Consider the following 26,365-nt stretch of genomic DNA (forward strand, 5'->3'; position numbering starts at 1 on the left):
TACATAATTGCTGAATTTTCAAATGGATATTTCTTCTAGGCAATAGTCTGTAATGGCTCCTTCAAAGCTCTTAGGCTTTTATCATATGAAGGCCTAAGTAGAAAATGTTTAGTTCACTGATCATTGACCTAATAGAGAGCAACAGCTTCTCTGGAACAACTGTTGTCTGCTAGGGCAGATGATGTATGAATGACATTTTAAAAAATTCTTGGAAGTATGTGCTAGGGAAAAATTACTGTTCATGTGCAAAGCAAATACTGCTGATGAGATCCTCAGAGTTCTTTTGTTTGGTTCTGCTTGATTTAGTTTTTTAGTTTCTGTGTGAGCCCAAGAACAAAAGAAAACAGTTGGGGTTTTGTATGAAATAAGAACTCAGTCTGGGATCCATTCAGATCAATGAGAGACATTTCCATGTTCTCAGAGGTCGTTCAGTTCAATTAAAAATTGTCTCAAATGAAAATGCAAGTATTTGCTACACATTACAGTGTAAGAAGCTGAATTCTGAAATCAGGGAAGTAAGGGGTGCTGCAGTGGGGCAAATCACATTTCTTAAAGTCATACCGAACACAGCAAAACCCACAGGTCTATCCTGAGCTTGATCCAGAAAGGAAACAGGCAACTTGACACATTTTCAGCACTATTGCTATGAATCTCACAATTATTGATCTGCTGTTCTCTACTTACATTTAGCTTTGAAGTCTGCTGCTTCCATTTCAGACACAAAGAAAAGTTCAGGTTCCTAAAAGCTTGGTGTAAGAAAACATATTTTCTCTCCTTGCACACTTCAGGCAGTGAAGCCCAAGGAGGCACTACTACCGAATAAATGTCAACTGGGTCCAAGTGCAGGACCAGAGAGGATGGATGTGAGCTGGGGACAGTCAGGCAGAGACCCTCAGAGAAGCTGAAGGACACCTCCAGCTCTGAGCCTGCTGGGCCAGGGGAGAGGTCCTTGCTGCGTGGCACAGCTCCCTCATGAGCTTGGGGCTGGTGACAATGGGAAGTGCAGCTCACCAAAGGAGGCTACTGAATAGCCAGCTCAGGAGCTGGATGTGAACTTAAGACCTTGTGCCATCAAACCAGACCAACTATCCCCAGCACAGCAGTGGTTTATATGTGACCTGACATAAGAAGCTCTCCCATGCCTTTTATCAGGGGATTTCTCCAGCCTAGTAAGGCTGCCTGGGACTCCTAGTATTCTGGCATGATTAACAGAAAAAAATACAGTTGCTGGCAATTCTAATAGTTCCTTCTGTGTGATGCATCTGATCGAAGAGAAACTGAAATCACAGACCAATATGCAACCAGGCTGCACCAGTTAGCCTCATCATGCAAATGAGGCACACTTGCAGGTGAACTTATTAGAGATCAAATAGTTTTAGGCACCGCAGATAATGAAGGCAGAGCTCTTATGTTGCAATAGTCAGAGCTGGAATTTAATCACGTTGTTGATACCTACTGCAGTAGTGAACAAATACAGAAACAGCCACAAAAATGAAACCGTTAGAATGAAAGGAACGTATAAACCAGATAAATAATAATAATAAAAAAAAAGACCCAAACCAAGAAACATAGTGGTTGCAAGGAGGAATAATCTTGCAAGTTGGATCTGGAAAGACTCTGAGCCCTGCTTCTTTTGGCTGAGCAGCTAGAAAAGTGGGGGTTGCAAGGCAAAGCTGATGGGGTGTCACTGCCCGTTCAAGAGAGAAATGGCTCCTACCTGCCTGTGGGGATGGCCTTGCAAGGGGAGAGGGGAATGCCCTGCAGGATGATGCCTGGAAATGAACCACGAGGTGAAACGTAGCCTGCACTGGGAAGCAGCATCTCCTAGGAAAGAATTCAGAAAGAAACAGCCTCCTGGGGTGGAGTTTATAACAGAAGTTACACAACTGACAGGCTGGGTTAGCAATCTGGTAGACATTAAGAATAAATAAATTCTGCAGAGGCATTAGACCCTTCTGTCTCAAGAAAACCCTCATGCACTCCCACAATCCTTTATGCAAACACCTGGAAAGACCCCGAGCAGACCCACAAAGGTTTGCTTGTTTTAAGGAGCAAAGATGAGATCCAGCAGGTGAAAGCTGCAAAATGGAAACATTTGGATTCCTTTTGGAAGGCAGAAATGGCTACAAATACCCTTTGGCATTTCTTCTAATACCAGTTGGTAGTAGAAGAGCTCCAAAGATGTCAACAGGAAGCCCTAGAGGTTAGAGCGAATGATGTAACCGCATGTGACATAATGCTTGGTGTAGAGATTTCCTGGAATTGATTAGTGCCATTCACGATAACAGCAGCCAGAGAGAGTGTGAGGACTGGGTGAAGGCCCAGGCAGCATTCAGGCATTGGATATTTTTCTTTTGCTTTTAACGCGATGTCTGGTCTCGTTGTTTCAGATGCATAATACAATAACTGCGTGGTATTCCCATGCAGCTTTGTCTGGGAAGATTTTGAAGCAGCACACTCACCAGCAACGTGCAGCTACTCCCACGCAAAGGGTCATAGAGAGACAACTGCAGGGGTGGAAGGACAAAGAAGACTCCTGGGTCCTCCTTCCTCTAGAATATCCTCCCCTCCATTCCTCTCTTATTCCTTGAAGTGTAAGATGCAGTCAGGTCGTCCTCATCAGTATATTGTTTTATGCCTAGTCTATATACAAAAGCTATGAAGTGCCATCTATATTTAACGGGAGGCCTCTTATCTATGTGAGTGGGTGGAAATTGATAGTGAGTGACATGGATGCTGACAATGGCACACAAACTCCGCGGCGCTCTTAAAACTTTTAATTGCATTTTAAAGTAATGTAACAAGGCAATGTGTAATGAGTACTTTGTTTAAGAAATTCTGACTTTATAAGCTAATTAAAAATAAGGAAGGGTTACTGCACCAGGGCAACAAATCCAGGCTGCTGAATGTCTATACTACAGCAACATGTAGTTCACATTCAATTGGCAGCCTTGCAAATCTCCAGCCAGCCAGCATGAATGATTTTTTTTTTTTTGACTGGCAAATAAATTATTATTATCATCATGATTGTGTTAATAGAAAAAAGTAAAGGATAGGCAAGTAGGTTTTTTGCCAGGGCTGGTAAATTTTCATGACACTTTTTGCAAAGCTGTCATATGGTTGGGTTAGATGAAACTGGAAGGCTTTATGTGCGTAGCATTTAACTTTAAACATTCTTCATGGAAACTTACATGGCACATAATTTACATATTCAATACCAGTGACAATTTACTTCTCCCATCTGAGCAGGGCTTTCAACTATGCCACTTGAACTAAATTAATAAACAGTAATTAGAGAATGTTGTGCGAGCGAGCTGTTGATGTTGAGAAGATTCTAATCAACACCTTCTTTTAAGGGCCAATTAAAGCTGAATGTATGCAATATAAACATCTTCTTGTATTTAGACATGAACTGGCGAACAAGGTAAAAAATAAAAATCAGAACAATTACAGCAGGTTAGAGATGATCCAATGGAATGATGAATCTTCATTAGTTGTGAAAGCAGCAGTAATTTCTAAAAACCACTGGCCACCTTCCATGGTGAAGCACTAACAACTTGTGCAAGTTAATTCCAACTAGGACAAACCTTCATGCTTTCATTGACAGGCTTTTCTCTGAAAGCAGCTCTGCATCTGCCTCCAATTTGCACTGCAGTATTCACCTATCTGTAAGACAACCCTGCATCTAAAGTGAGTCCAGAGCTGCAGTAGAAAGAAGGCTTCCCTGGGGGGAGGCAGTAAAGGCGAATGTACCCATCCCATTAACGCTGCCGCGTAGCAGAGCCAGAGGCTCCCGGGCAGGTGATCTGGGAGAGGATTTGCACAGCGCAGCCCCCACCAGCACCACATGGTGGAAATACAAACACAAGGGTGAGCCTGAGCGAGAGGTAAAGCTGCCCCAAATAGTCTCACATCTATTACTGGGGAAGAGCAGCACAGGGGCAGTTACGCCTGAGCAGCTAATGAACCTGTTGCCCATGTGACTCCTTCACCTCACTGGAAACATAAGGTGGTTTATTCCTGAAAAGTGAATTTAAGACAACCCTGGTTTCCAAAATTCCTGAAGGACAGAGGAAAGGCCATCTTTGATTTAAACAGAGATGATCCTTAGTGTACCAAAGGGAGCCTGCAGTAACAACACAGACTTGTGTATCACCATTATGAACTGTCAGTAAGTTAAAAATAAGCATAACTTCACCCAAACCACCGCTCACTGCTTCCTAAAGCACAACTGAAAAAAAAAAAAAATCATCTAAGCTGGTGCATTGAAGCACATGCAAAATTTGTCCTCCAAGTTAGGAGATACAACAGGCTAATAAAGGTAAGGGAAACATCTGTTCCAATACTGCACCAATATAATTTGGAGAAAATGACTGCATCACTTACGGCCATTTGGTATCCAGAAATACTACCACAGTAATAGGATGTTGTCACCTCAGGCTCTGCTGAAATCTACAGGATTTTTACTTGTTTAAGAATTATAGGATTAGGCACATGATCAGTGTTTCTTCTCTTTGAAAATAAACATTTCCACTTACCATTTCTATAACGGTGCGAGATCATTATCTCGTGACAGTATTTGGTTCCACTGGCATTATCTCCTAATTAGCTATTTAAAAATATATGTAAGAGGGTGGAGGTGGTGAGTGGACTTGTAAACCTGACAGGTCTGATATGTTCTTACAAGCTCTGCTAATCCCAACCATTGAAAACATGTTAGTAAGGCCAAGCTAGTGCTTTAAAGAACAGCGCAGCAAAAGCCTCACATCTTGAACTCCAGGAGTTCAGCATGCAGCAGAAGGGCTCTCACACCCACAGCAAAGCCGGGCAGGGGAGAAGAGCGGGAGCAGGGAGGAGTGGGAAGCAGCATGCCAAATGGGAAACCAGCCCTGGGAAGAGGGCACCATTGAAAGGCTGACAACCTCTACAGTGTGGTCAGCCCCACATTACAGGAGTATCACCACCTAAGGTGTTTGGTGTAGGACTTTGGGGGACTTCTGAAAAGCCAAGCACAGAGAAGTTTACCAGGGTTGAGAAGGTACAAGTAATACAAAGGGAAAAAAACTAACAGACTGTGTTCGATATCCTCTGCACTATCTCTATATCCTGAGAGGTGATTGCATTTATAGGCACAAAATCCTAACAGCTTTCATAATACATGAGCAGGTCTGGGATTTCAGTCTGTGGCATGGTAAGAGTTAGGAAGATGGGTATTCTGGTATGCTGGACTTGTTTTTTCTCCCAAGAGGTAGGTTTAATTCATAACAAACTCTCTTTGTAAAAATGAAACTTGGACACATGTATACACAACAGGTCATTTTGGAGGTACTCAGATGCACGCAGAAAGCACCCCCTTGGCAACAGCATTCTTCTAACCTTCAGCAGAGCTAAGAACTATGATTTGTTTCTGTTTCTGAGTTGCTTTTAAACCTCAATTCAGTAAATGTGTTGGTGATTTTCAGGGTGTTCTGAACAGCGGAAGGCAGCAAAGTAAATGTCTGAAGAATACTGATAGTATGAGACAGGCTCTAAACTGCCATTTACTTCAATATCTGCAGTTCGATTCAATATGCAGCATGCAATATGATTTTTATTCTGGTCAGATGGAATTTCTAGGCCCGAATCTGCTTGCAATAACCACGGTCCATCAGTAACTTCACAACAAACAGGGAGGTGCGGAGGAAAAAACTGATGTAAGCAGGAAGGGAATGAGCCTACATTAGTGTCCTCTACAGATAGATTTTTTGTTTTCCATTGAAAGTTTTCTCTTGCCTAAAGTCACTTCTGTCCTTTTTCACACCTCTTCAAGTCCACTTGGTGAATAAATTAAATGAAATTCCTCACTTGGTCTTAATATTTTTTAAATGCAAGCCAAGCCTCTTGGCTTTTCATACCTGGACATCTACTTTTTTCAAAATGCTATTGGATAATTTGTCTCTCTTTCATAGGCTGGTGCTTTGGCCCGTATGCACCCTGTGCGCTCCCTAAGGCTCATGCATAACTGCAATGGACGATTAGTCCAATTAAGTCTCCAGCAATTTCAATGGCTTATGCAAGAGTAGATGGGGCACAATATGTAATTTCAGCTTTTTTTGTGAGGGTTTTCAATCCTTCCATGAACTAAATCATTTTATCAGTTTCTCTCTCTTTCTTTCTTTCTTTTTTTTTTTTAAATTTGTCCCATTAAACTACAGAACTGGAACATATTCATGAATAGTTTCTTTCTGCTTTAACTCAAGGAGTTCCTGACATAACAAAAACTGGTAATTAACTGGCTCGAAGACTTTTACAATAGCCTCTTTAAATAAGTCCTAGTATGCGGCACTTGCAGCACTGACTTCACATTGCTGATACCACTGCAATGCACCCTCTATTAAACAAGGTTTGCTAGTCTACCTCAGCATCAGTTCTTGGCTGTTTTCTCCACTGCTCTCCTACTTGGAAAGACCAAAGTCCTCCCACATTTCTTTGTGTGGCAAAGGTTAACCAGCCCCTCCACGATGGGTCTGTGCTCTCAATCCACTTGGCTTTGTGCTGCTTCCTAAACACTCCGGTATCAGAGGGCCACTTGCCACCAGCATAAGGACGGCGTGGCAGGTCTCCAGCAGCTGGGCACGGCTAAGCCTCTCCTCCTGGCTAGTGTCACGGGCTGCTCTGTGCTTTCGGCACAGATGCAGTTTGGCACACTTTGGCAGTCCCTGGCTCCACACCTACGCAGAGCAGGGAGGGGCTCTTCCTGGTAGAAGAATCAGACTTCGATTTTTCAGATTTCACTCAGCAGTGTGTGATTTGTAGCTGCTGCTGCATGTTGGCTCTAAGCATAGTTGGTTTTGCCTACTCATGCTTATCTCCCCTGGTTACGATACATTCTGTTTCTGATGAAAATATTACTCTGATGAGTGTTTCTCTGGCTCCACCACACTTTTGTGCTTCCTGCTAACTAGCACAAGCCTTATTGTTGCAGTTCCTAATATTTGGTATCATTTGTAGATCTAGCGATTTAGTTTGTAAATAGCATGAAGAAAAGTATTAATGTATCTCTTCTCCCAGTGCTCCAGACAGACTGGTTCACTGTGGAACAATTACATACATATGTGCTAGCCTATATTTCTTGTAAAATCAAATCATGTAAGGATGCCTCAGCCAGAACAAGCCATAAAGCTAGACAAGGCATGGAAAAAAACATCCCCAAATATGTACTGCTTAAGTTACAAAACTATAAAAAAATAAAGCAAAATTGAAAAGGGCAAAGGAGACAAAATGTAAACACAAGGTTTTATACGGTCTGTGTAATACAGAGTGAATGTCATTTCGACATGCTGATATCGTGAGCTGCCAATGTAGTTCAGAAAAGAAAGGGATATCTCCAGAATTATGGCAATGTTGCTTTCTCGCATCAAAGCCAGTTACAAGATCTCTGTCTGTGGTTGCCAGGTCTAACTGCCTACTTGGAAACTAAACCAGGGGAAATAATTTCCAAAGTAGTTGTATTTAAAGTGACCAGAAAGATCATGAATCTTCAGAACCCCCTTTGGAAACGCAGCCCTTTTAGAGGGGGCGAACCCCCTCTCAGTGCAATGAGTGCTTCACTGCAGCTGAAAGCCCCCCAAGACCTGCTGCACTACGGTAGGACGTCAATGAGGCAATTGTAGTACATCACTAAGTTGATTTTGCGACTTTGAAAAATCTTCTCCTTAACACAAATACTCCATCAGTGTCAGCTGAACATATTTAACTTTTGAATTAATGTTATTTTCAAGAGGTCAGGCATGTGACAGTAACAACAGTCTTTTGCCAAGCCATGCATTTCAGGTCTGCATCTGAATTTCCCCAGAGCCCAGTATTGTTTAAAATACGAGTAACTGACTCTGGCTCATCGCTAATGCAAAACTGTTCTCTGAACTCTTCAGGCCTCTGCGCAGGCCTTGCTTCCCCACGCGGGCATGGGGAGGCAGATCTGCTCGGTGCCATCTCCCACAGTACGCACTGCTTAGCAGGTCAGAGGGACCTAATAGCCAGCAGCTAAGAATAACGACAGCGTCTTTCCTCCCATTTTGTCCCCATCCCGAAGACTGCCAGGTGTTTCAGCGGAGATTTAGATGATAGCCGCAAGGTTTGCAAAAACTCATGCCTCCACCAAGGGCCACGGGTGCCAGGCTGCCCCGGTCGCTGGGACGGGAGCACCTCCAGCGCAGCAGCCGGTCTGCCTGGCGCTCGCAGGGTGGTGGGAGCAGCAAAAGCCTCTGGGGACAGGGACAGTGGCTGCCTACACTCATGGCTGGGCTCTCACAGAGGAGGAAGAAGCCGGTCTCCACTCTAAGGATGGTCTATTTTAGATTACATTGCAATTGTACAAAATACCAGACCAGTGCTCTGTACAGTGTCTTTTGGTGGTTATACAGATCTAGGACATTCAGAAGTATTTCAGGAAGCAGTATTTGTGGAGGCACGTGCAGCTGGGAGGTGCCTGGGCTCTGGCTTTGGTGGAAACAAGTAACGTGTCTGCCCCACTGCACCAATCCCAGTGATTCCGGCAGCCGTCGGTTAGTTGCTGTGGGCTGTGGGACAGGTCTGGTGTTCGCGTGGTGCCACAGCCCAGTCCCCATGGTAAGGAAAGTCAGAGATTTCTGCGGTACAGTTTCACAGCGAGCCTGCTCTCACCGAATTAACTATTAACAATACCAAGCAATATTGCATAAACATTGACATTAGTTTTCCCCATGCAGTAATGCTATAAATCCCGCTCTGCCGCTGTGAGCTGCTGAGAGGATTTTGGGGGGCGCAGCCCCCCTCTCCAGACCTACCTCCAGGAGCTGTACATGGCCAGTTCCTGGGACTCCGTTTCTCTCCGTCTTTCAGCACAGGTGGGGTCCAGATCTTCTGTCAGTTGAATTTTATTTTCCAGCCTGCTTTGTAATTCAGATTGTGTTTTGGTTCACTTGGCTGGTACAGAGTATTTTCACCACACCCTTGTCTCTTCAGACAAACAACCTCTTTTCTAACCTCTGGCAGAGCTGAACCTAGTGAGTAAGAAGAAACAGTAGTTAAGGCATAATAAATAAAGCCACCCTGAAGAAATACCTACACAAAGCAAGATGAATGGGCATCATCTACCTGGACAGTGTTGCTGCTAAACATTGGAGGAATAAATCAGACGTGTCAGGTGCACTAGGACACCTGACAAACAGGGAACGACGTTTCTTGAAGCCGTAGCTTTATCTCCGCTCGTTTGGATCAAACACTTGTAATAGTTGTGGATTAATTTCCTTCCCATAGTCAAAACAATAAAAGCCAGGCACCATTTTATTAATTTCCAAACCAGCGTCAGATAAGCAGAATTGCATTTAAAAAAGTAAACACCCTGCTATAGAATTGGAGGATATGTAAGCGTTTGGGGCTTTTTTTTCCCGTGTCTATAAAAGGGGAGGTTTTTAGCATTATGAATAGATTTCATTTTCTAAGTTGTGCTACAAAGCACTGATAAGGCAATGGGAAAGCAGCAGAGATTGAGGCAGAGCAGGAAGAAATACCACCCGTATTAGGAGACAGCCACTTACTTAGTCGCTCCCATTTGAATAAAGATGCCATTGTTCAGCCAGAAGAATGCACATATTCACAGGCCCGGCACAGAATAGCTCAGTGTATCTAGAACTCCAGAAGTGTCCAAATTACAGCCCCAGGGCCAAAACTGCCCTTGAGTCTTTCTGAAGAATGACCCTCTGCTTAATTAATCAGTGCTTTAACTGTGAGTGATCCCAGGACACACTTTTCTCAGGCCTTTTTCTTAGCTCTGCTTGTTCAGAACAAACCTTTAAATGTTCTCTGGCTGATTTTTGACCATTTTTTTCCCCTTTCAAGATTATTATTTCCTGTTTTACTGTGAAAGCTCATTAGAAACGAAGACCAGCATCTAGATGATCTCAGTTCAGTTTACTTGGACAGCAAATGATTGACTCGGCATGGAGACACACTGGCTCCCTTTCAAGGCCTACCAAAAAAGATTAAGTCTACAGACTCCCAGAATGTTGCTACTGCAATTTTCTTTCCATATACTAGGGAAGAATTATAGCAGGGCTGATGAGTTTGTACATGCCATTCTGTTAGTCATATTTGATCCCGCCATAACTCCAGCTGTGGTTCATGGGATCCTTACCAAGATCTCTTTCCCGTTTACTCTGCACAAGACAAGTTTGAATTTACAGCACTGAGAACTCCTCGCTGTCACAGTACAGGTTGTCTGGATTCTCATAAAGCTTTTTTCCTGTCTGGAACAGAACTGAGATTCGATGGCAACTAGAAATGCATGAAGACAATGAAAAAGGTTGTGCAAAATTTCTCTCCAAATTGGACTCCACCTTGTCTACCTAGCTTTGATAAAATTCATCCTATTCTAATTGAAGTTAAAGTTTAACAGGGAAAGTCAAAGGTTTTGCTTAAAATGAAAACAGCGTCTTTTGGTGTTTTTTTTTTTCACAGTCATCTTTACAGTGAAAACCAACTGAATTTGGACCATCTTTACAAATGTGTAACAAAATATACCAACTAGAAAATGTCAAGGTTTTAAAAAAGTCAGCATGAATGTTTTGAAAAGCTATAATGATAATATAATCTGCAGCTAGGGAAGCTGGAGCCATACTGTTTGATAGGCCCTATCTTATGATATCCAATATTAAGCTAAGTAAAATGATATGACCGGATGGCCTAACTAAATTTAGTAGTCTGGTGAATTGCCATTCTACTAAATTTAGTCAGCCCATAATGGGCATTAGATATCCACAGTCCAAATGATAAAATCTGTCTTGCTTTTTTAGGCTCCCAGTGAATGCACAATATACTATGTTGCACTATTGAGAAATAAGCAAATCTGCAAGGGAAACCAGGGGAAGGGGGGAACCAGGACCTTGAGGAACGCAGAAGGAATTGGGGTGTTCAAATCCACATCCTTATGCTGAACACTACCCCAGCAGCAGGTGAAGGTGCATGGGTGCTCCCAAGAAACAGGACCTGAAGGGAGGGGAGGAGGAGGAGGACTCTGTACGTGCACTAATCCTCCCCACCGTAAAGCTGCCACTCCAAACGTAGGTTAGTGTTGGAGCCGTGGGAAGAGGAATGATTACAGGTGGGAGCTGGGCTCTCTGAGCCTTCCTGCTCTTACAAAACATATGCTGGCTGCATTTTCATACCATTCCTTCTACATTTTCCTTTCTGAGCTTTGTAATCCTGATGGTAAACAGGGCAGTATATTTCTACATAGATTTCCATGCATCTGTGAGCCAGCTTTACAGCTATGGAAACTGCTAAGTCACTTTTCTCAAAACCATATTCAAGGTGTTACTTACACAGTTCCTGCTGTTTAAAGGGATTTCTGCTTATCAGTCCATGTGTGCTGTGACCTCTCCACTGGTGTGAAGTCATGTAGGACACATTTATTTTTTTTAAATATGAAATCTAATAGGGTTAGAAGCTTTTAAAAGTTCTGATATTAATGAGTAGAGAAGAATAGTAATTGGACATGAAAGGGAAGCACCATAACATTATTCCTGTGTCCTTAAAAACAGTTTCATCCTTTTGTTCCCATATAAGAAGCTACTGGATGCCTCATGTAACTCAGTGATACTTCTTGATTACAGACAAGAAATAGTGCCCTTGTCCTCCCTTCAGCTCCCAGTACAGCAACGGAGACATAGCCCTGATATTCAGCAGGTTCTGCAGATCTAGCTTGATACTGAAGGTTGAATATCATAAACTCTAAGTTAGCTTTAATCCCCTCCTTACAATAGGCAAATTTAACCTGTCTGAAGTTCTGTATGCATCATTCTCTGCAAGAAGCAATTTTATTGATCATAGCTGGGTGTACATGTTCAATGGCCAGAGACTCAGAACAGTGGTTTTAAAAAATAACGTATCTCAAAATAATCAGTATAGAAACTCGAAACTCCCTATTTCCTTAACCCTTTACACTAAAAGGGAACAAACAGCTTGGAAAAATACTTTGTCCTTTTGGCAGGGGGAGCTTCTAAAGTAGTAGTTAAGAAGTAGGTATGAAAATACCTACTATTACCTGTATGGAGTCCATCCATGTAGACACTGTTTTGGAAACAAGAGAAAGGAGAGGGAGAGGGGGACAGAGTCTCAAAATTCAGAGCATTTTGTTCATTTGTGACATTCCAGTTTTCACTCAGAATTTACCCTTTCACATGATTTTTAAATCTGAGTTCCCAATAAATGGATGTGGGAAATGTGATCACCCTCTCCACATCCCTTCCTCCTAACTTTCAGAAACGTTGGCCATTTTGACCCCAGTTGCATCTGGAGGTTGTGTAGGTCTCAAACACACAAGGTCTATCACAGGTACCACAAAGCGCACCCCTACCAATGCCCCCATCGAGGCGTCAGCCTACCCCCACCTTGGAGGGGCTGTCACAGAGGAAACCTATTAGACACCAGAGAATCCAACCAGAGCATCTAAACACACAGCGAACCAGGGTGGCCTAGTTCTGCTGCTCACACAGTAACTTGTTTTTCTTTTTATAATTAAGTCTTAATCATTCTTTATGCTGAAATAATCATAACATATTTACAACCAGAGTCTATTTTAATTTTTATCTTCAGATCACTTTCTATGTGGCCTCATACTGCCATTTCCAGCCCAAATGACACCCTTCCTATCAAAGCCAATTTGGATTTCTTTTCTCAGACACAAGTTTGTAAGGTATTTTTGTCAAATGATTTACTCAAGTTCAGATGTTACAAGTAGACCTGCTGGTGTAAAGAGGTAGAGCAGCAAGTCTGGACCTGACCCAGCAGGTATTGGGTTTGTCATTGCTGTATTTTGTAACTCTATAACAAAACCTCATTTGTGTAGCATGGCTTCATAGCCCAACAGACATGATGCTTGCCTGCTCACTCCAGTTGTGCTTCTCACTTTTAGTACAGGTGAATACTTACTGGCCAGTAACCACCAGCATTGTTTTCCAAACACCATTAGCTTTTTTGTGGCTGCTGCTGCTTTTTCTTTTCTGATACAACTTTTCTCCCATCTGTCATGGTTTTTCCAAACTACTTGTAAATATTTGGAAAAATGCATTAGTTTTGCATTGTTCTTAAGATGAGTTTCATCTAGACTTGCTCATTTACATATATTCATGTTTTACAAGTTTTCTCCTCCTCGCTTTTTAATCCAACACCTGTTTTCACAAGGCCTTCACTTCTTCCTAATTGTCAGTCCTTATTATTTTTGTTAAAGATTGATTTTTTTCTTTCAAAAAAAGCGGTTCTATTGCTCATCCATTTTAAAATCATAATTAATTTGATCTCCTTCCTCATTTACTAATGGGTCTATTTTCTCTCCAGTATTTCCTTTTCCCCTGATACACTCATAAACTCTCTCTTGTTCCGCTCATCCCCTTTGGCTAACTTTAACTCATTCTGCCTTAAGCCGGGGAAAGGGAGGCCTTCACAACACAGCACTTAGAACTTCCACACCGTTTTATACTTTCGAAGTCTTTTGCAGACATCAACTCATTAACTTTCATAACATGCCAGTCAGGTAGAGAAGTATTATTAACAGCTTTATTTTGATGAGGAAAGTGAAGAGGAGGTCCTGAATAATCGATGCTGACTGCAGATGGGCTGCTCCAAGAGCCGAAAACCGCGTCCGTGTCATGTGCTCAGGCAAGTAGACAACTAAGCCTGCTAGTGGGCACTACATCAGCAGCAGCAAAGTCGGAAAGCTGAGCTCAGGGAAGGCAGTGCAAAATTTCTCTTTCAGCTGCCTTTATTTCAGTTTATTTTTTAGGTGAAGACTCCACAGAGGTTACGCACCTAGGTTTCTGTTCAGTTCTGCTGGTCAGATGTTCCTACGCAATACTAATACGTCTGGTTAAAAATGCTATGGGAGAAAGCAGTGCAATTGTTTGCCTAGAAGGTATTTTTAAAAACCTGCTGTCGCTTTATACAAGTGCCTGACAAACATCTTTAGTCTTTGATAGCCATTACTCTTAGAAAAACAATTTCAAAACCATATGCTCAAGGTGCTTGAACTAAGATTTAACCAGCCCCGTTTACACAGGGGCATATCAAGGATATATATTCTCATGCAAATATGCAAGCCTGGGCTTCCTGCAATTTTCTTCAGTTTTGTTATACCCACACAGCACTATACAGGATTCTTAGAGTGTTTCTTAGCTTGTGGTCCATGGACCACTACTGGGCTACAAGACATCAGGAAGTGGTGGATGAAACAACTGCACATTTTCCGAGGAAGGCTGAAAGCCTAAGCCGTGCAAGCATGTTCCAGTGAGCAAACAAAGAGAAGGGGCTGAAATCAAATAAACGAATGAACAATCAAAGCCTATCTTAATTTTTAGTTGGTTTGCAAATGACAAGCATTGTGGTTGGACGCGCAACACAGCCTGGGGATATTTTTTTCATGATCCTGAACAGTGGTTAAACACTGCTTTGTGTGTCTGGAAATCTAAAAAGTTAAATGATCTTCATGAGACTCTTTTCTTCTAAGCTGGTGTCAGCAACATCTTCATCACCCTTGCTTGAACTGTGGTGCATCACAACACTGCTCCCTAGCATGGAAGGCCTAGAGCTTGTTGTAATCCTGCACCTTACACTAGCTGACCCAGGGGATCCTTACTGAGCCCTCTGAGGAGTCCTCTCCCCTTCCCCTTCTGCCCATGCTGCCCTCCATGCCCCCCGTGCTTCTCTCCCCCAGGCACAGGCAGGGCGGGCTGCCCTGCAGCCAGGGGCTTCCAGAGGGGGAGCGAAAGCTGGTGCCATGCTGCAATTTATGGGGCTGGCAGCCAGATGAGGTACAGAGCTGTGATTTTCCTCTCCCCTGGGGGACTTCCCAGGGGTGGAAAGTGAGAGGTGACGGCCTAGTTCCTCCACCTCCAGCGCCTTTTCCAGAAAGAGGTCTAAGTTAGTTCCTGGATCTCCATTTGTGTGTGTGTGTACAGAGGGGAAAGCAGGGGAAGTATCCAGCCCCTAAAACCAACTCGGTTAAGTTCTGCTGAGCAGGAGAGGCTCAGCACACAGCCTGCTTAGCACTCCCAAACTGTGCTGGGCAAGTACCCAGTTCAGATGTTTATGGAGGTTTCTTTCTGAGGGCTGAAAGCTTGCATCTGTGCTTCCAGTTCAAGTTCTCTCACAAATTTGAACAAAAAGCTTGTAAAGTTCAGCATCTTCCAAATTGCCCCATATAAGTCACTACTGAAACCATATCCAAATGGCTCCCCCCCCGCCATACCTTCCACAGAAATGACCTAAACTTTGTCAGGTTCACATGTCCCTAGAGATGATCTCATTTCACTGCTTCAAAAGAGCTTTGGTCTGCACAGCCTGTAGCAGCAAATTTACACTTCAAAAAGCAGACAGCTTTTTCCACATCTTATTCACTTAATGGGTGAGAATGTAAAATTAGTTCCGTTGCTGATGAGGACCTTGAGCCAAATGAAAAGTGTTCATTTGTCAGCACAGACTTACAGCCTGAAACATGATTATATAGCTAATCCAATAATGGGTTTTGATGCTGAGCATTTATTTATATACAGTATGTCTTGTTATCTGTTGATAATCAGGCTCTACAATTTACTCTCTTTTGTGTCATTAGACATAGCAACATCTTCCAGACATATTACATTTGCGTGTCAACATACAAACACACACAGCACCTTTCTGACCAAAATACTCTTTGCCTATTTGCCTTGAAACAGCGTTTGAATTTGAGCTTTTTGTAGTTTAAAATATTAGTAGCACATGAATCATTTTAGACTGAAAATTTCTCTGTATCTTAGAAGCCTTAATAGATTAAAATTTGAAACATAAATTTTGTTTCCTTATCTATAACATCATATGAACTAATGTATTCTTTTTTTGCCTGATGTGAATACCAATATTTAATTATCTCAGGTATAAATTTGTATACATTAAATGGTCCCTGTCCTAAAGTATTCCATGTCCTAACATCACATGGTATCTTAGATTTGCTAACTATGCAAACACCACTATTTGATGGCTGAACAGATTCATCTTTTATAGAACAGGAAGTAAGTATAACTTGTTAATAACAGGCATAGTTCCTACATCAAGTACATTAAAATCAAACGGAAAACCAGAAAGTTGTTTGTTTGCTTTTGCTTTTTCAACTTTTTGACTAATTTCTCTTGGTACCTAATACTCCTGCAGTTCTGTGGATGACTGTAAATATCTAACACTGAATTACTGGGACAGCTTACTCCTCATTTAAATACAGAATACATAAAATTCAAATATTTAAAATGGGCAGGCATTTTAATAGCTATGCTATAGTATGATACATTGTAACATTCACCAGATATTAAAAAAAAGTCTATGGGAAAGTAAAATCACTCCAGTATTAAACTGGGAGTTAATTGCAAATGTGGGGCACACCTGCAAACTCTGCGAACAATCCTGCAACACTACACAAGGCAATTCCTGTGCTAAAGGAAAGCTCTGCCTGCAGAAACACCCAGGAACACCTCTGAAGGTTGGGTGAAGTCTCCTCTAAATTTGGCAGTTAGGAACCTTTTAGAAGTAAAGCTATTAAGCAAAATTTACCTCAAAGAATACTGCAAATCAAGGGTGCAGGTGAGACGCGAATGATGTATGAGCCAAACTCGAGCTTTGCCACTGCCTCTCCTATGAGCAGGATCAGGCCTCCCTGTGTGCTTTTGTTTAGCTGAAATTTACTCTACAATAAATACTTATATATTGCTGCAACATGATGTTTTATTGGGCTGCACTAGTTTACTAAAAACAGCAGGCTGGTAATAGCAGTGCTTGTGGTTTTGCCTGTAATTCATTTGTGCATGGTAATGCACAGGGAGAGATATGATACAAGATAATAAGGCAAATTAAAAAAACGACTAAACTCAGTACTTGCAATATACAGTATATTAGGACCATGTTCAGACAGGCTGATTCTTTGGATATTTTTATTTTTTGTTTTACCTCAGCAAAGTAATTCATTAGGTATTCGCTTGGGTAAAGAATAAATGAATATAGCACACATTACATCCTCACTTTAGTTGCAGAAACAAATCTTTCCTGTACCCGCCAATGTAATCTTCAGAGTTTTCGTTATATAAAACACCTCAAGAAAAATGCACCTCAGTAAGATTTACACTTTATTACTCTAATGATTCTACAAACACTGCCACAATGTGATGAAAGGCAAAGCAGTCCTGATCTGATTGAGAGCTAATAAAAATCAGTACTGAAAACTGAAAATAGCACCCTTATCATCTTTCTTTCATTTAGACCTGATTACTAGGGGATTATAATGCAATCACAGCTATGTGTGAGAGGTAGCTATGGGAACCAGTTTTAACTGTTTATCTAGCCAAAGATCTTAATTTAAGTTTGAACACTCTGATTCATTTATATGTAAGACACCAAGGAGACAAAATGCAGAAGAAACAGATGCTCACTTGCTCTTTCCATTTAACTTCATAAGCTACCAGCCAATTTGTCTTTCAGGGACAAAATTAATTTCTGATGACAATGTGAGCAAGTAATAAACTAGGAGTTCCTGTCCTGGGAAACTTGTTAAGGCCATGTAATGTTCTGGAGTTATTTAGAAAAAAACAATTTGCTCATAGACTTGCAGGGACATCTGTAACAGAGTTTTCTTTGTCCCTGTGCTGTTACTCATTTCTGGGGGCTTTATGACACCTTTTCCAGAGGTTGATTTGAAAAAGTTCAAAAGGAAACATATTGCCCATTATTTCTTTCCTGTGGGGTTTGTTTTTTTTTTTTAGACTGCTCTTTTTTTCCCCTTCATATTCACAAATCATGCAAACCTCAACCCACTTGCTTTGCTACTTCCACACAGCCTGAGAAAGTAACCACCAGCCAGGAGGCCTAACAAAATTAATCAAAAATTATCTGAGGAAAACAGTTTGTCAGAAATTTCAAGGCAAGTACACACCTGAAAATATCTGACAGAGCACTGCAAAAAAGTCTGTTGCGCATTTAGATGGAAAGAGCTTTGCCCATTAATGCTGTTAACTCTGTTAAGCTACCATCATTAGCAGGGGGAAAAAATGCCAAAATGAGGGGTGAAGAGAGAAAAAAAGAGAGAGACATCTACTCTCAGAGCTTGCATTTTCGGTATGGGCTGTGTGTACATGCTCCTGCATCAGTTACTTAATTAAAATGTTCTCTATCTTTCATTATCTTTGCTGGTGCTCTTTCCCCATTTCCGTATTTATTTCGCATGTACAGCTCTTTACTCTGGTAACACTTTCCTATCATTTGGCTCGTTCATTGGGGTTTTATCCCTGCCTGGCAGTCCCCCCACATCTGAGGTAAATTCCTACAGTCTAATGTCTGTCCATTAGCACATTTAAAATCGTTCCGTCTGCTGTGCTTAACATTCGTTTACAGCTTATGTGCTTCACATGAATGTTCCTTTTCCAGCAGTTCTTTTGAAGAAAGTTTAAAGTAAGTTGCAAAATGTTTCTTTTTCATCTAAACAGGGAAATGAATTTAAGAAAGGAAGAGAAGAGCCTGAAGGTTTAGCTCTTTCAAATTTTAAACAGAATTCAAAACACTGTTGGAACACATCTGTCAGAGAAAGCACGAGAGCACCTGCATTTTAAGAGTGAATCTCTTCCCTAACTCCTTCCTTGATAATAGCTTGCACGAACAGCACCTTTAAACCACATCAATCCCAGACGCTTTCCATCCATCCAGTTATTATTTCCCTTGGCACTGAAGTGCAACTACCTCTAGACTGAAGCTTCTCAGTGATGTGCAGCCCACTGTACAGCACCACGGCTCACAACAAGACGTGATTAGAACCATTGAGCTGAAATTATAAAACAAGGGGAATTTTAAGCAGGTATTTCAAACCGGAGTTTGGCCTGGATACTGCACGGAGCAATACTAACTCTTGATTTAAAGGCCAGAAGGTTTCAAATATAAATTATAAGAATTAAGTCTGGAGAGGAAAAACTAAGAATTCAATGACAATTATAAAGTTTACCATGGTTCTGTTTGTATTTACGTAGCAGGGCCTCACCAGCCCTGCCCAAGTGCACAGTACATGGCCTGACTCTGTATCTGTAGGGAAGGGTGCACCATGGTTCAGCTGTTTCCTACTGCGCTCCTTTACCTTCAGTTAGTTTTTAGTGATCAAGTTAGTGCTTCAAGACGTGTCCACCCACGGGTGGTGGCTTAACTGAGCCACCATTAACTGAGCACCAGTAAGGGTGTCAGCGGCAAGGACCGCTGCAAACTTCTTATCAGTGGGACTCACAGAAAATTTAAGTTCATTGCTTTAACAGTGATTTGTTTTCATACCGTCCTTGCTACACAGCTTTGAAGGCTTGTGTGCAAAAGCAGGATACATACTGAGGCCATACAGACGAAAACAGAGCATTAATTCATGTTTCAAGAGCACAGAGTAAGGAATGTTCACACACTTTAGAAAAAAACCACAACCTTTTGCAAATTAAATTAGTGCTTGGGAGAGATGAGATCAGCCAGTGCTCTGACATCCTCTTGCACAGGCAAGCAGGAGCTGTAGCAGGGACATGACGACAGTGTTCCTCTAAGGGGGGGCTGACGAAATTTCCCACCTAAGACACTCCACAGGTTTGGCACATACTGATTACTGAGGCAAATTTAATAAAAAAGAATGTAAGGATATAAAAGAAAGACTCTGTCAGGAAGGTTTGGGTGGGAGAAGTTTGACTGGTTATTTGTGGAGCTCAGTGACAAGTCTGAAAATTCGTGTTGGCCTGCTGGGAAGCACAACAGTCACCTTGGGAAAACGGTTTTCTGGGCTGCAGGCATAGGAGGGAGGCTGGGGTAGGGCTACTGTTTATATACTATTAATACTCCACAAAGCAAAATGTTAATTAGCATGCAATTAAGGTGGAAAGTATCCTTACTTAGATTTAAAAAATCCTAAACCAATAATGTAGCTTAGTCATACAGTACAAATATTGGGAAAACTGAGCATTTCAGTTCACTTCACCAGTCACTCAGAGCCCCTGGCAAACTAGCTCAATAAGAGCCATTTAAGGTGGGGAAGTGCATAAAGGAGAGGGGGTAAAGAGATGGGCCGCGGCAATTTTGGGGAACCTGTTCCACAGAATCACAGCTGCCACTTCCTTTCCTGTGAGGGTCTGAGACCTGACTCAACACCACAGTGCAAAATTTCTTAGATATATCATTTTAAAATTTGCAACAGTCTAATGATTTACTTTAAAAACTTGCAGATCAGGAAGACATTAGTAGAACAATGGAAAACTTGGCACCTAAATAACTCCATAATGTATTTCCAAAACCAAACAGATATTTTCCACTCTTCCACAAAACTCAATATTGTATAATATATTACACATTTCTATGCAGAAAGTCTTACATAACCTGTCTCCATTTCAATGAAGCTGTAAATTTGGGGGTTGGATATCTGAAATGCAATTTTGATTAAGTTAAGAAGTGGGAATACCACAGCTGGGCTGGAGTCAGGTGAATCTGAGAAAAGAGAGAGAGTCCACAGGCCTCTCTAAAAAGCCCTCAACACAGAATGAACCTCTAAGATTGCCTTTACAGTGTTGAGCCCACAAGCCCAGAGGATGACAAACTTGTTTAGGGTGGGAGATGTTGAAGCAGGAGGCCCATGCCCTGGCCTAGTTTAGTGTTTTCAGATTGTAACCACCATATTCCTGCTACAACAGAAGCAACATGAGCTCCCTCAGCAGTACATTAGGGTGCAAATTGACAACAAACAAGGAAACGTTTCTTTTAGCTCCAAAAATCAGTGCAAAAAGCATATGTGACCTATATGTGAGCTGTGTCACTAATACCTCAGTCTTCAGTGAGATAATCCCAGTCTGGTTCACCTCTGGTCTTGGAGGGTGTCAATCTTTGGAAGACCAACAAGTCAGCAGATGCTCATCCTTTCTGCAATGCCTCAGTAGAAACCAGATCTTTGTTTCATGGTGCATAAAGGCTGTGAAATCCATGAAGCTCGGAAATCTCAAGGACTACAAAATAAATCCATTCCTATGCAGTGCTAATACAGGAAATTCCAGTGCGAGGGAATGCAGCCTCTGTCCAACATACCGTCACAAGCAGAAGAATGTGGCTTCAGAGGAAAAAACTTTTAACTGGTTCCTAGTGGGCTCGTCCATAAGTTGACTTTGCATTACAGTAAGAAGCCTATTGATCTATTCAGTCGTGGATGTATTTCTGCTGGCCTTGCCGTGAGAGCAGCAGAGCCATGGTGGACAGCCTGCTGGGCATCCCGTGTGGGCAGGCCGCCCTTCACCTGTGAGACCAGGCACACGCAAAACATGGAAAGTGTGATTTTCTGGTCCTGATGAGCTTACGGGGAGGCAGGCAGTACTGTGAAAGTCTCTCCCTTTGAAAGAAATTGGTGAAAACTAGCCTGAGGCTACTCGCCTCTCCCCCTCCTCACGAAGCCAGTAAAAACAATCAACACCAAACATATTAATTTAACTAAGCAGCAACTATAAATTGAAGCTTAACATGTACCATGAAAAATGCTTTTCAGCATCTCCTGTGGCTGGCAAGATGACCAGTTAGCACACATGATATTGTCCGTACCTGCCTAATAGGAACCTGACTACCGAGACCTGAGACTCAAACCATGCAGACCATATGTGGCCTTCAGAGAAAACTGTTCTGGAAACGTCGGGGAAAAAGGGGGAAAAGATGAGAATTGGACCCTAAACCTGGCATAAATTCCAATAACGGCATCTTACAGCCTGCCATTCTCATCTTTCCTCTGATAAATACCTGGCAACAGAGAGCAAAAGATGCAAACCTTGGGCCTGAGAGCCCCTCTGAAGGGATCCGAGCGCAGCGGTGCCATGCCCGGGGGCATCGCGAGGGTGGTGGCATGGCGTGCGGTGGGGTGCAGGTCACAGTGCCTGCCCCTTCATTCCCTTCCAGCTCTACCTGCCTCTGTGGCATGGGGCAGGGACAGCACGCACACACCTTGTGCTTTGAATTTGTGACCCGGGACTGTCCTTCACAGCGATGTGCCAACTCAGCTGCAGTATATCTATTTTTTTAGGTTTAACCATATTATAAATGTTAGCCAGTAATCACAAAAGCAAAATCTCCCCCTTTTTACAGAAGGGCTCTCTCCATCACCCAGGTGAAAGCTAACAACCTGAGAGCGACTGTTACTGACACATGAAAGCTTGGTTGTTCCAGCTAGATGAAAGGCACCAAACCTGAGACAAATATTTTGTCAACCCTCATGGGGAATCTTGTAAAGCCATCTCCCATCCTGTAACCGTTCTGTGGTTAAATAGTAGCTTCGGTTCTCTGATGTTGCAATCCAGCACCTTTCACAGGCATTAAATTCCCTCTAAATTAATTCTAAGAAAAAAAATGCATTCTGCTCAGAGTTATTTCTATTGCCCAGTTATTTTCTATGAATCTGATAACTAGTTTCCTGCTACAGAGATTACATCTTGAATACTTAATGCCAATTTGGAAATTTTTTAGACAAAACAAAAATAGATCTAAAATATAACACACACAGTTTAGCTAAGTGTAGAACATTAATGCAAGGCATGATTGGGAAAACAGCAAGTAAATTGGAGGAGGAGAGCAGATTCAATGGATATCTCTCAGGGTTAGTACATGCTGTAACTGGTCATTCAGGCATTTCTGGTTCTGAAAGCACATTTTTCTTAGCATAAAAATCTCAGAGTTCAACAATTCAAAAAAAAAGTTAGAACGAAGGATAGAGTGCAGCCAAAGGATAGCCTTTAACAACCATTTCAAAATGAAATCTAAATATGCTTACATATTAGATAAATGTTGGCTTCCAGGGAAGCTTTACAACACTTTAACTCCATCCTGGACTGGGATATATGGAAATGTTTTGAATTTCCATAAGTGTCCAGAGCGCTCTGCTAAGCTAACAAGCTGATATTTCTATTCATATAAGAGCAGCTATTTTTTCCCTGAAGTAACTGACCAGGCTCTCTTTGGTGACTTTTCTTTCTTTTTTCTTTTGAGCTGCTGTACAATTTCATTAATAGGACTATAGAGTAATTATTCTTCTCATATTCTCATCAGCTACTCATAACTCAACTGCCCTATTTTTTGCCACAAGGATTCCAGCATCTACATTTTTTTTAAATGTCAGAGGTTTTTTCCCTCTCTCATTACTTAAAACTCAGTAAAGCTAGTGCTTTGCATATAGGTAGAACATCTTCTCACTGGCCGCTCTCAATCCCTCCCCCCACCCCCGGCACACTTAAGTTCTTTGCAAGTTTTTTCTTATCCTTCATAGCCAAACCAGCAGTGACCAGTCCATGACCGATTGCCCATCCCACACACACCACACGCACATGCATACAACTCCCATAGAACAGACAAATTAAGGCTGGCCTTAACTCTCCCTAGCCAAAGATGGTGCAAGGTGAGCAGGGAGACCCAGTGAGCTGTCTGAATGCTGCAATGACCCAGGGAAAGTGTGGGCAGTTGTACTCTGCAACAGATGAGGAAAATGCAACCCCAAAGTCAAAAAGATCAGCCCTAGCTGAGATTTGCAAACACCTGAGAAGAGCAGACTGGTACCCGTTCCCAGGACACGCTAGGCATCCTTCCATCTGCATTTTGTCCTTGTTCATATACAAGTAAAATCAGTTAAAAAATCCTGTAACTGGCTAAATCAATCAATGATTCTTAACAAGAAACAACATATCAACAAATGCCTCTTGACACTCTACCTTCAGACTGGTACAGGCAGCCCGTTTCTCACTGCTTGCCCCGCTGATGCTGTGGCTGGCTCCAGCTCATGCAGAGCTCAGCCGGCCACCACGGCAGCTCGCATGCAGCAGCCGGCAGCGCACCGTCCTCCCGCACTGTGCCAGCGCTCCTCGGAGACCTGAAAACAAAGCAGCAGTGGTTCCTCCACAGGCAAGACTGCTCAGCCACTGCTTTCATGGGTACAGCACCAGCAGCTTAATACACAAATCCCTCTTGAGGAAGGTACGGCCGCAGAGTCCTTAGGCTCGTGGGTGCAGCTTGCAGTGACCACGGGCCCTGGTGATGACAACCTATTTACCCGCACAGACTTACAGTATTAATTTGCAAGCAACGGACAGAAGCAGGGCTGTCAGCCAACCAGTAATATTTTGTAGAGTTGATGCCATATGTCATATATTAAAGGTCTTACTTCAGCAAAGCCCATGGTTTAATGCTAAGCCCAAGGGTGTCCCAGTGAAGCCAGTTGCACTTCTCATGGTCTTCAAGACAGCTACCTGAAGAGCTGTATAAATGGGGTTTTAGTTATTTTACTATAACTTTTTTCTTTATATTAGCCTTCTTTTTCAGTCTCTGTGTTTAAAGTTGAAGGAAATAACATGAAAATGTAGAAGATAATTAAAGTAGGATTCATAGCAAAGAAAGCAGGTACTTTGATTTTAACTGTACTTAAAATTAGGGAGGAACTTGAAGGCCAAAGAAAATGGCCCACAGTGCTAAGCAATTTTTGTAACTTGTCATTGTGCGTGATGCCTTTAAGCAAGTCCACCACTGAAGGCTGTACTCTGTCACTGAACCTGAAACCCTATACAATGTTTTTGTCTGGTCTAGCTTCCCATGGCTAGTGTATCTCAAGGCAGGACGGAGATCTTATCAAAACAGGAGAGATTAGGAGCAGCAAGCAAACCTGCTCAGCAAACAGATACGAATCTGGAGAGACACCCTCTCCTCACAAAAGCAGAGCCTACAGATATGAGTTAAAACAGGCAAGATGACTATGTCAAAAAGATGAAAAACCATTTGGCTTCTGGAGACTGGAAGGTGATTCCACACTGTAACTGCTCATTGGGCAGGGGCACGTGCAAACCCTTTAATACGGCTGCCCAAGCAATAGCCCAGGAAGAGCAGCTTTCACAATTTGGCAGCTGGATGTGGAGATAATCGTGCGGATATGGGCACTGACCTCTCTGCTAGAACAGATAATAGAATAAAAAAGAGGAAGATGCCAAGGAGATACTTGATTTCTTTGGGTAATTGTGACTTGCAGTTTGTTATCACGCTCAAGTGGAACATCAACGGGTTTGGGTTTTTTTGTGAATTTTTAGGGAAAATTGATAACATCAGCAGTCAGCTATCTCCTATTGCCACTGTCTTGGTTCCTAACACAGCTAATAATTCAGACCTGATGGGCTCCTTATGATCATTTTGGGTCAAGGTCTGGGGTAACAGAAAATGATTGCAAAAGAAGGCAACTGAGAGGAGGCTGTCCTAGGCCACAACACTAACCTTCTGTACAACTGAAAACCCACGCTACAGATACGGCGTTGCCCTTTGTATTCCCTCCGCTGCCGAGGACCGTGACTACCCTGGCCAGGTGGCCTGTTCCCTGGATGCAGGAACCTGCTTGCATCAGCCCTTGCTTTCTCTCCAGCATCACAGTGAGGTTCCTTCGCCTTTGAAAGACTGAAGTGGATACCTCATTAGGCCTTGATTATCCTCAAGCAATTGCTTAGATTTCTGCCCTATTACCGATCTGCCTTTCTTAGCAGAGGTCGTGGAATGGGCAGTGGCTGTCTTGTCTTCGTTATAATGCATCATTTGAAACTTTTCAATTAAGCTTCAGATCAGGCCACAGTACTGAGACCGCTTTAACGAGGGTGAGTAATGACCTTGTGCTGCACGTGATTTCTGGCACACCATCAGTTTTAATTCTTCTTGATCTTACTGTAACCCTTTGATACTTTGGATCAAGGGTTCTCTTGAAATGCTTTAAGCACATCGCAGGACTTTCAGGGACTGTTCTGACATGGTTTCTATCCAACTTGTCTCAACGTAGCCAGACTGTCACCTGTGAGTTTTCCATATAAATTCAAATTGCCAAAGATTAAAGGGAGCTGAAAATCTGGCCTGTGCACAGAACCAGGGAAATCTGGTGTGGGTCCCCAGAGTAAGTGAACCTAAGGAGGATTCTGCTATGAGAGCAAGGTAACCCCTTTGATGTGCCATGCCCAAGTACAGCAATGCTGATTAGAACAGAAAGCTACATTATGCTGGAGTAGTGAATTTACTAAGAACTACTGAGAGAGAGAGACTTCCAGAAATTTAGACTTCCCAGTTAATACCCATCTTTACATTACATATAGGTCAAACTAAAACTCTGTGGTTTAAAACACAGTGTAGACCCTCATCCTGTTAAGCCAGCGATAGAAATCACATTGACATCAGCAGGATAAAGATCTCGCCTTTAAATTAAGGGATATTTGGACCCAGATCCAAACCCAAGCCTTGTTGCTGGAACCAATTTTTAAACAGGCTGTGTGTGGATGAAGCAGATCAACCTTGGCAT

At 42.4% G+C, this 26,365-nt stretch overlaps 1 long non-coding RNA gene across 7 annotated transcripts in view; it reads right to left on the minus strand.

Moving 5' to 3' along the window:
* The window catches only part of LOC128148362 (uncharacterized), a 39,499-nt gene extending 15,434 nt beyond the window's left edge, over positions 1 to 24,065 (minus strand). For 5 of the 7 annotated variants that reach the window (XR_008237276.1, XR_008237273.1, XR_008237270.1 and 2 more), the window contains exons 1-2: positions 23,763 to 24,065; positions 8,805 to 9,020 (exon numbers count right to left, since the gene is read on the minus strand). This is a non-coding gene — a long non-coding RNA (uncharacterized LOC128148362). Of the gene's footprint in view, positions 1 to 1,717; positions 1,825 to 4,538; positions 4,610 to 8,804; positions 9,021 to 9,114; positions 9,320 to 23,762 lie in introns of those variants that run through there. The other 2 variants (XR_008237271.1, XR_008237272.1) reach the window with 2 other exon arrangements.
* Positions 24,066 to 26,365: the final 2,300 nt, after the last annotated feature.

The sequence above is a fragment of the Harpia harpyja genome, chromosome 11, assembly GCF_026419915.1.
Source record: "Harpia harpyja isolate bHarHar1 chromosome 11, bHarHar1 primary haplotype, whole genome shotgun sequence".
Taxonomy (NCBI): domain Eukaryota; kingdom Metazoa; phylum Chordata; class Aves; order Accipitriformes; family Accipitridae; genus Harpia; species Harpia harpyja.